The following is a 16,273-nucleotide window of genomic DNA, read 5'->3' as shown; positions in this document are numbered from 1 at the left end:
CACCAAGTTACCATCACTACAGTCATGTCAAGCTACTATCACTATGCTCTCAACAAGCTACCATCACTACAGTCATGTCAAGCTACTATCACTATCTCTCACCAAGCTACCATCACTACAGTCATGTCAAGTTACTATCACTATCTCTCACCAAGCTACCATTACTACAGTCATGTCAAGTTACTATCACTATGGTCTCACCAAGCAACCATCACTACAGTCATGTCAAGTTACTATCACTATCTCTCACCAAGCTACCATCACCACAGTCATGTCAAGTTACTATCACTATCTCTCACCAAGTTACTATCACTACAGTCATGTCAAGTTACTATCACTATCTCTCACCAAGATACCATTACTACAGTCATGTCAAGTTACTATCACTATCTCTCACCAAGTTACCATTACTACAGTCATGTCAAGTTACTATCACTATCTCTCACCAAGCTACCATTACTACAGTCATGTCAAGTGACTATCACTATCTCTCACCAAGTTACCATCACTACAGTCATGTCAAGTGACTATCACTATCTCTCACCAAGCTACCATCACTACAGTCATGTCAAGTTACTATCACTACCTCTCACCAAGTTACCACCACTACAGTCATGTCAAGTTACTATCACTATCTCTCACCAAGTTACCATTACTACAGTCATGTCAAGTTACTATCACTATCTCTCACCAAGCTACCATCACTACAGTCATGTCAAGTTACTATCACTATCTCTCACCAAGTTACCATCACTACAGTCATGTCAAGTTACTATCACTATGGTCTCACCAAGCAACCATCACTACAGTCATGTCAGTTGTTACTATCACTATCTCTCACCAAGCTACCATTACTACGGTCATGTCAAGGTTACTATCACTATGTTCTCACCTGAAGCTACCATTACTACAGTCATGTCAAGTTACTATCACTATGCTCTCACCAAGCTACCATTACTACAGTCATGTCAAGTTACTATCACTATCTCTCACCAAGCTACCATCACTACAGTCATGTCAAGTTACTATCACTATCTCTCACCAAGTTACCATCACTACAGTCATGTCAAGTTACTATCACTATCTCTCACCAAGTTACCATCACTACAGTCATGTCAAGTGACTATCACTATGCTCTCAACAAGCTACCATCACTACAGTCATGTCAAGCTACTATCACTATCTCTCACCAAGCTACCATCACTACAGTCATGTCAAGTTACTATCACTATCTCTCACCAAGCTACCATTACTACAGTCATGTCAAGTTACTATCACTATGGTCTCACCAAGCAACCATCACTACAGTCATGTCAAGTTACTATCACTATCTCTCACCAAGCTACCATCACCACAGTCATGTCAAGTTACTATCACTATCTCTCACCAAGTTACTATCACTACAGTCATGTCAAGTTACTATCACTATCTCTCACCAAGCTACCATTACTACAGTCATGTCAAGTTACTATCACTATCTCTCACCAAGTTACCATTACTACAGTCATGTCAAGTTACTATCACTATCTCTCACCAAGCTACCATTACTACAGTCATGTCAAGTTACTATCACTATCTCTCACCAAGTTACCATCACTACAGTCATGTCAAGTTACTATCACTATGGTCTCACCAAGCAACCATCACTACAGTCATGTCAAGTTACTATCACTATCTCTCACCAAGCAACCATCACTACAGTCATGTCAAGTTACTATCACTATGCTCTCACCATGCTACCATCACTACAGTCATGTCAAGTTACTATCACTATCTCTCACCAAGTTACCATCACTACAGTCATGTCAAGTTACTATCACTATGCTCTCACCAAGCTACCATTACTACAGTCATGTCAAGTTACTATCACTATGCTCTCACCAAGCAACCATCACTACAGTCATGTCAAGTTACTATCACTATCTCTCACCAAGCTACCATTACTACAGTCATGTCAAGTTACTATCACTATGCTCTCACCAAGCTACCATAACTACAGTCATGTCAAGTTACTATCACTATGGTCTCACCAAGCTACCATTACTACAGACATGTCAAGTTACTATCACTATCTCTCACCAAGCTACCATCACCACAGTCATGTCAAGTTACTATCACTATCTCTCACCAAGTTACCATCACTACAGTCATGTCAAGTTACTATCACTATGCTCTCACCAAGCTACCATTACTACAGTCATGTCAAGTTACTATCACTATCTCTCACCAAGTTACCATTACTACAGTCATGTCAAGTTACTATCACTATCTCTCACCAAGCTACCATCACCACAGTCATGTCAAGTTACTATCACTATCTCTCACCAAGTTACCATCACTACAGTCATGTCAAGTTACTATCACTATGCTCTCACCAAGTTACCATTACTACAGTCATGTCAAGTTACTATCACTATCTCTCACCAAGCTACCATTACTACAGTCATGTCAAGTTACTATCACTATGGTCTCACCAAGCAACCATCCCTACAGACATGTCAAGTTACTATCACTATCTCTCACCAAGCTACCATCACCACAGTCATGTCAAGTTACTATCACTATCTCTCTCCAAGTTACCATCACTACAGTCATGTCAAGTTACTATCACTATCTCTCACCAAGGTACCATCACTACAGTCATGTCAAGTGACTATCACTATCTCTCACCAAGTTACCATCACTACAGTCATGTCAAGTGACTATCACTATCTCTCACCAAGCTACCATCACTACAGTCATGTCAAGTTACTATCACTACCTCTCACCAAGTTACCATCACTACAGTCATGTCAAGTTACTATCACTATCTCTCACCAAGTTACCATTACTACAGTAATGTCAAGTTACTATCACTATCTCTCACCAAGCTACCATCACTACAGTCATGTCAAGTTACTATCACTATCTCTCACCAAGTTACCATCACTACAGTCATGTCAAGTTACTATCACTATGGTCTCACCAAGCAACCATCACTACAGTCATGTCAAGTTACTATCACTATCTCTCACCAAGCTACCATTACTACAGTCATGTCAAGTTACTATCACTATGCTCTCACCAAGCTACCATTACTACAGTCATGTCAAGTTACTATCACTATCTCTCACCAAGCTACCATCACTACAGTCATGTCAAGTTACTATCACTATCTCTCACCAAGTTACCATCACTACAGTCATGTCAAGTTACTATCACTATCTCTCACCAAGTTACCATCACTACAGTCATGTCAAGTGACTATCACTGTCTCTCACCAAGTTACTATTACTACAGTCATGTCAAGTTACTATCACTATCTCTCACCAAGCTACCATTACTACAGTCATGTCAAGTTACTATCACTATGGTCTCACCAAGCTACCATCCCTACAGTCATGTCAAGTTACTATCACTATCTCTCACCAAGCTACCATCACTACAGTCATGTCAAGCTACTATCACTATGCTCTCAACAAGCTACCATTACCACAGTCATGTCAAGCTACTATCACTATGCTCTCAACAAGCTACCATCACTACAGTCATGTCAAGTTACTATCACTATGGTCTCACCAAGTTACCATTACTGCAGTCATGTCAAGTTACTATCACTATCTCTCACCAAGTTACCATTACTACAGTCATGTCAAGTTACTATCACTATGGTCTCACCAAGCTACCATCACTACAGTCATGTCAAGTTACTATCACTATGGTCTCACCAAGCTATCATCACTACAGTCATGTCAAGTTACTATCACTATCTCTCACCAAGGTACCATTACTACAGTCATGTCAAGTTACTATCACTATCTCTCACCAAGTTACCATTACTACAGTCATGTCAAGTTACTATCACTATGGTCTCACCAAGTTACCATCACTACAGTCATGTCAAGTTACTATCACTATCTCTCACCAAGCTACCATCACTACAGTCATGTCAAGTTACTATCACTATCTCTCACCAAGTTACCATCACTACAGTCATGTCAAGTTACTATCACTATGGTCTCACCAAGCAACCATCACTACAGTCATGTCAAGTTACTATCACTATCTCTCACTAAGTTACCATTACTACAGTCATGTCAAGTTACTATCACTATGCTCTCACCAAACTACCATCACTACAGTCATGTCAAGTTACTATCACTATCTCTCACCAAGTTACCATTACTACAGTCATGTCAAGTTACTATCACTATGGTCTCACCAAGCTACCATCACTACAGTCATGTCAAGTTACTATCACTATGGTCTCACCAAGCTACCATCACTACAGTCATGTCAAGTTACTATCACTATGGTCTCACCAAGCTACCATCACTACAGTCATGTCAAGTTACTATCACTATCTCTCACCAAGTTACCATCACTACAGTCATGTCAAGTTACTATCACTATCTCTCACCAAGTTACCATCACTACAGTCATGTCAAGTTACTATCACTATGCTCTCACCAAGCTACCATTATTACAGTCATGTCAAGTTACTATCACTATCTCTCACCAAGCTACCATTATTACAGTCATGTCAAGTTACTATCACTATCTCTCACCAAGCTACCATCACTACAGTCAGGTCAAGTTACTATTACTATGGTCTCACCAAGCTACCATCACTACAGTCATGTCAAGTTACTATCACTACAGTTTCACCAAGCTACCATCACTACAATCTCACCAAGCTACCATCACTACAGTCATGTCAAGTTACTATCACTATGCTCTCACCAAGCTACCATCATTACAGTCATATCAAGTTACTATCAATATCTCTCACCAAGTTACCATCACTACAGTCATGTCAAGTGACTATCACTATCTCTCACCAAGCTACCATCACTACAGTCATGTCAAGTTACTATCACTATCTCTCACCAAGTTACCATCACTACAGTCATGTCAAGTGACTATCACTATGGTCTCACCAAGCTACCATTACTACAGTCATGTCAAGTGACTATCACTATCTCTCACCAAGTTACCATCACTACAGTCATGTCAAGCTACTATCACTATGCTCTCAACAAGCTACCATCACTACAGTCATGTCAAGCTACTATCACTATCTCTCACCAAGCTACCATCACTACAGTCATGTCAAGTTACTATCACTATCTCTCACCAAGCTACCATTACTACAGTCATGTCAAGTTACTATCACTATGGTCTCACCAAGCAACCATCACTACAGTCATGTCAAGTTACTATCACTATCTCTCACCAAGCTACCATCACCCCAGTCATGTCAAGTTACTATCACTATCTCTCACCAAGTTACCATCACTACAGTCATGTCAAGTTACTATCACTATCTCTCACCAAGCTACCATTACTACAGTCATGTCAAGTTACTATCACTATCTCTCACCAAGTTACCATTACTACAGTCATGTCAAGTTACTATCACTATCTCTCACCAAGCTACCATTACTACAGTCATGTCAAGTTACTATCACTATCTCTCACCAAGTTACCATCACTACAGTCATGTCAAGTTACTATCACTATGGTCTCACCAAGCAACCATCACTACAGTCATGTCAAGTTACTATCACTATCTCTCACCAAGCAACCATCACTACAGTCATGTCAAGTTACTATCACTATGCTCTCACCAAGCTACCATCACTACAGTCATGTCAAGCTACTATCACTATGCTCTCAACAAGCTACCATTACTACAGTCATGTCAAGTTACTATCACTATCTCTCACCAAGTTACCATCACTACAGTCATGTCAAGTTACTATCACTATGCTCTCACCAAGCTACCATTATTACAGTCATGTCAAGTTACTATCACTATCTCTCACCAAGCTACCATTATTACAGTCATGTCAAGTTACTATCACTATCTCTCACCAAGCTACCATCACTACAGTCAGGTCAAGTTACTATTACTATGGTCTCACCAAGCTACCATCACTACAGTCATGTCAAGTTACTATCACTACAGTTTCACCAAGCTACCATCACTACAATCTCACCAAGCTACCATCACTACAGTCATGTCAAGTTACTATCACTATGCTCTCACCAAGCTACCATCATTACAGTCATATCAAGTTACTATCAATATCTCTCACCAAGTTACCATCACTACAGTCATGTCAAGTGACTATCACTATCTCTCACCAAGCTACCATCACTACAGTCATGTCAAGTTACTATCACTATCTCTCACCAAGTTACCATCACTACAGTCATGTCAAGTGCCTATCACTATGGTCTCACCAAGCTACCATTACTACAGTCATGTCAAGTGACTATCACTATCTCTCACCAAGTTACCATCACTACAGTCATGTCAAGCTACTATCACTATGTTCTCAACAAGCTACCATCACTACAGTCATGTCAAGCTACTATCACTATCTCTCACCAAGCTACCATCACTACAGTCATGTCAAGTTACTATCACTATCTCTCACCAAGCTACCATTACTACAGTCATGTCAAGTTACTATCACTATGGTCTCACCAAGCAACCATCACTACAGTCATGTCAAGTTACTATCACTATCTCTCACCAAGCTACCATCACCCCAGTCATGTCAAGTTACTATCACTATCTCTCACCAAGTTACCATCACTACAGTCATGTCAAGTTACTATCACTATCTCTCACCAAGCTACCATTACTACAGTCATGTCAAGTTACTATCACTATCTCTCACCAAGTTACCATTACTACAGTCATGTCAAGTTACTATCACTATCTCTCACCAAGCTACCATTACTACAGTCATGTCAAGTTACTATCACTATCTCTCACACCAGTTACCATCACTACAGTCATGTCAAGTTACTATCACTATGGTCTCACCAAGCAACCATCACTACAGTCATGTCAAGTTACTATCACTATCTCTCACCAAGCAACCATCACTACAGTCATGTCAAGTTACTATCACTATCTCTCACCAAGCAACCATCACTACAGTCATGTCAAGTTACTATCACTATGCTCTCACCAAGCTACCATCACTACAGTCATGTCAAGTTACTATCACTATGCTCTCAACAAGCTACCATTACTACAGTCATGTCATGTTACTATCACTATCTCTCACCAAGTTACCATCACTACAGTCATGTCAAGTTACTATCACTATGCTCTCACCAAGCTACCATTACTACAGTCATGTCAAGTTACTATCACTATGCTCTCACCAAGCAACCATCACTACAGTCATGTCAAGTTACTATCACTATCTCTCACCAAGCTACCATTACTACAGTCATGTCAAGTTACTATCACTATGCTCTCACCAAGCTACCATCACTACAGTCATGTCAAGTTACTATCACTATCTCTCACCAAGCTACCATCACCACAGTCATGTCAAGTTACTATCACTATCTCTCACCAAGTTACCATCACTACAGTCATGTCAAGTTACTATCACTATGCTCTCACCAAGCTACCATTACTACAGTCATGTCAAGTTACTATCACTATCTCTCACCAAGTTACCATTACTACAGTCATGTCAAGTTACTATCACTATCTCTCACCAAGCTACCATCACCACAGTCATGTCAAGTTACTATCACTATCTCTCACCAAGTTACCATCACTACAGTCATGTCAAGTTACTATCACTATGCTCTCACCAAGTTACCATTACTACAGTCATGTCAAGTTACTATCACTATCTCTCACCAAGCTACCATTACTACAGTCATGTCAAGTTACTATCACTATGGTCTCACCAAGCAACCATCCCTACAGACATGTCAAGTTACTATCACTATCTCTCACCAAGTTACCATCACTACAGTCATGTCAAGTTACTATCACTATGCTCTCACCAAGCTACCATTACTACAGTCATGTCAAGTTACTATCACTATGCTCTCACCAAGCTACCATTACTACAGTCATGTCAAGTTACTATCACTATCTCTCACCAAGCTACCATTACTACAGTCATGTCAAGTTACTATCACTATGCTCTCACCAAGCTACCATCACTACAGTCATGTCAAGTTACTATCACTATGGTCTCACCAAGCTACCATTACTACAGACATGTCAAGATACTATCACTATCTCTCACCAAGCTACCATCACCACAGTCATGTCAAGTTACTATCACTATCTCTCACCAAGTTACCATCACTACAGTCATGTCAAGTTACTATCACTATGCTCTCACCAAGCTACCATTACTACAGTCATGTCAAGTTACTATCACTATCTCTCACCAAGTTACCATTACTACAGTCATGTCAAGTTACTATCACTATCTCTCACCAAGCTACCATCACCACAGTCATGTCAAGTTACTATCACTATCTCTCACCAAGTTACCATCACTACAGTCATGTCAAGTTACTATCACTATGCTCTCACCAAGTTACCATTACTACAGTCATGTCAAGTTACTATCACTATCTCTCACCAAGCAACCATTACTACAGTCATGTCAAGTTACTATCACTATGGTCTCACCAAGCAACCATCCCTACAGACATGTCAAGTTACTATCACTATCTCTCACCAAGCTACCATCACCACAGTCATGTCAAGTTACTATCACTATCTCTCACCAAGTTACCATCACTACAGTCATGTCAAGTTACTATCACTATCTCTCACCAAGCTACCATCACTACAGTCATGTCAAGTGACTATCACTATCTCTCACCAAGTTACCATCACTACAGTCATGTCAAGTGACTATCACTATCTCTCACCAAGCTACCATCACTACAGTCATGTCAAGTTACTATCACTACCTCTCACCAAGTTACCATCACTACAGTCATGTCAAGTTACTATCACTATCTCTCACCAAGTTACCATTACTACAGTCATGTCAAGTTACTATCACTATCTCTCACCAAGTTACCATCACTACAGTCATGTCAAGTTACTATCACTATGGTCTCACCAAGCAACCATCACTACAGTCATGTCAAGTTACTATCACTATCTCTCACCAAGCTACCATTACTACAGTCATGTCAAGTTACTATCACTATGCTCTCACCTGCTACCATTACTACAGTCATGTCAAGTTACTTTCACTATCTCTCACCAAGCTACCATCACTACAGTCATGTCAAGTTACTATCACTATCTCTCACCAAGTTACCATCACTACAGTCATGTCAAGTTACTATCACTATCTCTCACCAAGTTACCATCACTACAGTCATGTCAAGTGACTATCACTATCTCTCACCAAGTTACTATTACTACAGTCATGTCAAGTTACTATCACTACAGTTTCACCAAGCTACCATTACTACAGTCATGTCAAGTTACTATCACTATGGTCTCACCAAGCTACCATCCCTACAGTCATGTCAAGTTACTATCACTATCTCTCACCAAGCTACCATCACTACAGTCATGTCAAGTTACTATCACTATGCTCTCAACAAGCTACCATTACCACAGTCATGTCAAGCTACTATCACTATGCTCTCAACAAGCTACCATCACTACAGTCATGTCAAGTTACTATCACTATGGTCTCACCAAGTTACCATTACTGCAGTCATGTCAAGTTACTATCACTATCTCTCACCAAGTTACCATTACTACAGTCATGTCAAGTTACTATCACTATGCTCTCACCAAACTACCATCACTACAGTCATGTCAAGTTACTATCACTATCTCTCACCAAGTTACCATTACTACAGTCATGTCAAGTTACTATCACTATGCTCTCAACAAGCTACCATTACCACAGTCATGTCAAGCTACTATCACTATGTTTCAACAAGCTACCATCACTACAGTCATGTCAAGTTACTATCACTATGGTCTCACCAAGTTACCATTACTGCAGTCATGTCAAGTTACTTATCACTATCTCTCACCAAGTTACCATTACTACAGTCATGTCAAGTTACTATCACTATGCTCTCACCAAACTACCATCACTACAGTCATGTCAAGTTACTATCACTATCTCTCACCAAGTTACCATTACTACAGTCATGTCAAGTTACTATCACTATGGTCTCACCAAGCTACCATCACTACAGTCATGTCAAGTTACTATCACTATGGTCTCACCAAGCTACCATCACTACAGTCATGTCAAGTTACTATCACTATCTCTCACCAAGGTACCATTACTACAGTCATGTCAAGTGACTATCACTATCTCTCACCAAGCTACCATCACTACAGTCATGTCAAGTTACTATCACTACCTCTCACCAAGTTACCACCACTACAGTCATGTCAAGTTACTATCACTATCTCTCACCAAGTTACCATTACTACAGTCATGTCAAGTTACTATCACTATCTCTCACCAAGCTACCATCACTACAGTCATGTCAAGTTACTATCACTATCTCTCACCAAGTTACCATCACTACAGTCATGTCAAGTTACTATCACTATGGTCTCACCAAGCAACCATCACTACAGTCATGTCAAGTTACTATCACTATCTCTCACCAAGCTACCATTACTACAGTCATGTCAAGTTACTATCACTATGCTCTCACCAAGCTACCATTACTACAGTCATGTCAAGTTACTATCACTATGCTCTCACCAAGCTACCATTACTACAGTCATGTCAAGTTACTATCACTATCTCTCACCAAGCTACCATCACTACAGTCATGTCAAGTTACTATCACTATCTCTCACCAAGTTACCATCACTACAGTCATGTCAAGTTACAATCACTATCTCTCACAAGTTACCATCACGACAGTCATGTCAAGTGACTATCACTATGCTCTCAACAAGCTACCATCACTACAGTCATGTCAAGTTACTTTATCACTATCTCTCACCAAGCTACCATCACTACAGTCATGTCAAGTTACTATCACTATCTCTCACCAAGCTACCATTACTACAGTCATGTCAAGTTACTATCACTATGGTCTCACCAAGCAACCATCACTACAGTCATGTCAAGTTACTATCACTATCTCTCACCAAGCTACCATCACTACAGTCATGTCAAGTTACTATCACTATCTCTCACTAAGTTACTATCACTACAGTCATGTCAAGTTACTTATCACTATCTCTCACCAGCTACCATTACTACAGTCATGTCAAGTTACTATCACTATCTCTCACCAAGTTACCATTACTACAGTCATGTCAAGTTACTATCACTATCTCACCAAGCTACCATTACTACAGTCATGTCAAGTTACTATCACTATCTCTCACCAAGTTACCATCACTACAGTCATGTCAAGTTACTATCACTATGGTCTCACCCAAGCAACCATCACTACAGTCATGTCAAGTTACTATCACTATCTCTCACCAAGTAACCATCACTACAGTCATGTCAAGTTACTATCACTATGCTCTCACCATGCTACCATCACTACAGTCATGTCAAGTTACTATCACTATCTCTCACCAAGTTACCATCACTACAGTCATGTCAAGTTACTATCACTATGCTCTCACCAAGCTACCATTACTACAGTCATGTCAAGTTACTATCACTATGCTCTCACCAAGCACCATCACTACAGTCATGTCAAGTTACTATCACTATCTCTCACCAAGCTACCATTACTACGGTCATGTCAAGTTACTATCACTATGTTCTCTCACCAAGCTACCATAACTACAGTCATGTCAAGTTACTTTATCACTATGGTCTCAAAGCTACCATTACTACAGTCATGTCAAGTTACTATCACTATCTCTCACCAAGCTACCATCACCACAGTCATGTCAAGTTACTATCACTATCTCTCGCAAGTTACCATCACTACAGTCATGTCGAAGTTACTATCACTATGCTCTCACCAAGCTACCATTACTACAGTCATGTCAAGTTACTATCACTATCTCTCACCAAGTTACCATTACTACAGTCATGTCAAGTTACTATCACTATCTCTCACCAAGCTACCATCACTACAGTCATGTCAAGTTACTATCACTATCTCTCACCAAGTTACCATCACTACAGTCATGTCAAGTTACTATCACTATGCTCTCACCAAGTTACCATTACTACAGTCATGTCAAGTTACTATCACTATCTCTCACCAAGCTACCATTACTACAGTCATGTCAAGTTACTATCACTATGGTCTCACCAAGCAACCATCCCTACAGACATGTCAAGTTACTATCACTATCTCTCACCCAAGCTACCATCACTACAGTCATGTCAAGTTACTATCACTATCTCTCCAAGTTACCATCACTACAGTCATGTCAAGTTACTATCACTATCTCTCACAAGGTACCATCACTACAGTCATGTCAAGTTACTATCACTATCTCTCACCAAGTTACCATCACTACAGTCATGTCAAGTGACTATCACTATCTCTCACCAAGCTACCATCACTACAGTCATGTCAAGTTACTATCACTACCTCTCACCAAGTTACCATCACTACAGTCATGTCAAGTTACTATCACTATCTCTCACCAAGTTACCATTACTACAGTCATGTCAAGTTACTATCACTATCTCTCACCAAGCTACCATCACTACAGTCATGTCAAGTTACTATCACTATCTCTCACCAAGTTACCATCACTACGGTCATGTCAAGTTACTATCACTTTATGGTCTCACCAAGCAACCATCACTACAGTCATGTCAAGTTACTATCACTATCTCTCACCAAGCTACCATTACTACAGTCATGTCAAGTTACTATCACTATGCTCTCACCAAGCTACCATTACTACAGTCATGTCAAGTTACTATCACTATCTCTCACCAAGCTACCATCACTACAGTCATGTCAAGTTACTATCACTATCTCTCACCAAGTTACCATCACTACAGTCATGTCAAGTTACTATCACTATCTCTCACCAAGTTACCATCACTACAGTCATGTCAAGTGACTATCACTGTCTCTCACCAAGTTACTATTACTACAGTCATGTCAAGTTACTATCACTACAGTTTCACCAAGCTACCATTACTACAGTCATGTCAAGTTACTATCACTATGGTCTCACCAAGCTACCATCCCTACAGTCATGTCAAGTTACTTATCACTATCTCTCACCAAGCTACCATCACTACAGTCATGTCAAGCTACTATCACTATGTTCTCAACAAGCTACCATTACCACAGTCATGTCAAGCTACTATCACTATGCTCCTCAACAAGCTACCATCACTACAGTCATGTCAAGTTACTATCACTATGGTCTCACCAGAGTTACCATTACTGCAGTCATGTCAAGTTACTATCACTATCTCTCACCAAGTTACCATTACTACAGTCATGTCAAGTTACTATCACTATGGTCTCACCAAGCTACCATCACTACAGTCATGTCAAGTTACTATCACTATGGTCTCACCAAGCTATCATCACTACAGTCATGTCAAGTTACTATCACTATCTCTCACCAAGGTACCATTACTACAGTCATGTCAAGTTACTATCACTATCTCTCACCAAGCTACCATTACTACAGTCATGTCAAGTTACTATCACTATGGTCTCACCAAGTTACCATCACTACAGTCATGTCAAGTTACTATCACTATCTCACCAAGCTACCATCACTACAGTCATGTCAAGTTACTATCACTATCTCTCACCAAGTTACCATCACTACAGTCATGTCAAGTTACTATCACTATGGTCTCACCAAGCAACCATCACTACAGTCATGTCAAGTTACTATCACTATCTCTCACCAAGTTACCATTACTACAGTCATGTCAAGTTACTATCACTATCTCTCACCAAGTTACCATTACTACAGTCATGTCAAGTTACTATCACTATGCTCTCACCAAACTACCATCACTACAGTCATGTCAAGTTACTATCACTATCTCTCACCAAGTTACCATTACTACAGTCATGTCAAAGTTACTATCACTATGGTCTCACCAAAGCTACCATTACTACAGTCATGTCAAGTTACTATCACTATGGTCTCACCAAGCTACCATCACTACAGTCATGTCAAGTTACTATCACTATGGTCTCACCAAGCTACCATCACTACAGTCATGTCAAGTTACTATCACTATCTCTCACCAAGTTACCATCACTACAGTCATGTCAAGTTACTATCACTATCTCTCTCACCAAGCTACCATTACTACAGTCATGTCAAGTTACTATCACTATGCTCACCTAAGCTACCATTACTACGAGTCATGTCAAGCTACTATCACTATGTCTCTCAACAAGCTACCATTACTACAGTCATGTCAAGTTACTATCACTTTATCTCTCACCAAGTTACCATCACTACAGTCATGTCAAGTTACTTATCACTATGCTCTCACCAAGCTACCATTATTACAGTCATGTCAAGTTACTATCACTATCTCTCACCAAGCTACCATTATTACGGTCATGTCAAGTTACTATCACTATCTCTCACCAAGCTACCATCACTACAGTCAGGTCAAGTTACTATTACTATGGTCTCACCAAGCTACCATCACTACAGTCATGTCAAGTTACTATCACTACAGTTTCACCAAGCTACCATCACTACAATCTCACCATAAGCTACCATCACTACAGTCATGTCAAGTTACTATCACTATGCTCTCACCAAGCTACCATCATTACAGTCATATCAAGTTACTATCACTATCTCTCACCAGTTACCATCACTACAGTCATGTCAAGTGACTATCACTATCTCTCACCAAGCTACCATCACTACAGTCATGTCAAGTTACTATCACTATCTCTCACCAAGTTACCATCACTACAGTCATGTCAAGTTACTATCACTATGGTCTCACCTGCTACCATTACTACAGTCATGTCAAGTGACTATCACTATCTCTCACCAAGTTACCATCACTACAGTCATGTCAAGTTACTATCACTATCTCACCAAGCTTTCTCATCACTAAGCTACCATCACTATCTCACTCAAGCTACCATTACTACGGTCATGTCAGCTACTATCACTATTCTCACCGAGTTACATCACTACTATGTCCATTCATCACTACTACCATCACTTACTGTCACAGTCACTGTCAAGTTACTATCACTATCTCTCACCAAGCTACCATCACTACAGTCATGTCATGTCAAGGTTACTATCACTACAGTCATGTCGGTTACTATCACTATCATCTCACCAAGCTACCATTACTACAGTCATGTCAAGTTACTATCACTATCTCTCACCAAGTTACCATCACTACAGTCATGTCAAGTTACTATCACTATCTCTCTCACCGCTTACCATCACTACAGTCATGTCAGGTTACTATCACTATCTCTCACCAAGCTACCATCACTACAGTCATGTCAAGTTACTATCACTATCTCTCACCAAGTTACCATCACTACAGTCATGTCAAGTTACTATCACTATCTCCTCACTAAGCTACCATTACTACCAGTCATGTCAAGTTACTATCACTATCTCTCTCACCAATCTCCCCAGCTACCATCACTCAGTCATGTCAAGTTACTATCACTATGTATCTCACCAAGCTACCATCACTACAGTCATGTCAAGTTACTATCACTATCTCTCACCAAGTTACCATCACTCATGTCTTTATATCACTGGCTCTCACAAGCTACCATCACTACAGTCATGTCAAGTTACTATCACTATCTCTCACGCAGGTTACCATCCTTACAGTCATGTCAAGTGTCACATGGTCTCACCAAGCTACCATTCACTACCATCATCACTATCACTATCTCTAAGTTACCATCACTACACAAGTCAAGCTACTATCACTACAGTTTCACGGTCAAGCTACCATCACTATCTCTCACCAAGCTACCATCACTACGGTCACCAAGTTACTATCATCTCTCACTACCATTAGTCATGTCAAGTTACTATCACTATGCTCTCACCAAGCTACCATCACTACAGTCATGTCAAGTTACTATCACTATCACTATCTCTCACCAAGCTACCATCACTACAGTCATGTCAAGTTACTATCACTATCTCTCACCAAGTTACCATCACTACAGTCATGTCAAGTTACTATCACTATCTCTCACCAAGCTACCATTACTACAGTCATGTCAAGTTACTATCACTATCTCTCACCAAGCTACCATCACTACAGTCATGTCAAGTTACTATCACTATCTCTCACTCCATCACTACAGTCATGTAGAAGTTACTATCACTATCTTCACTCAAGCTACCATCACTACAGTCATGTCAAGTTACTATCACTATGCTCTCACCAAGCTACCATCACTACAGTCATGTCAAGTTACTATCACTATACTTTCACCAGCTACCATTACTACAGTCATGTCGTGTTACTATCACTATCTACCAAGCTACCATCACTACAGTCATGTCAAGTTACTA

The sequence above is a fragment of the Tachypleus tridentatus genome, chromosome 10, assembly GCF_004210375.1.
Source record: "Tachypleus tridentatus isolate NWPU-2018 chromosome 10, ASM421037v1, whole genome shotgun sequence".
Classification (NCBI taxonomy): domain Eukaryota; kingdom Metazoa; phylum Arthropoda; class Merostomata; order Xiphosura; family Limulidae; genus Tachypleus; species Tachypleus tridentatus.
This window is presented reverse-complemented; position numbering follows the sequence as displayed.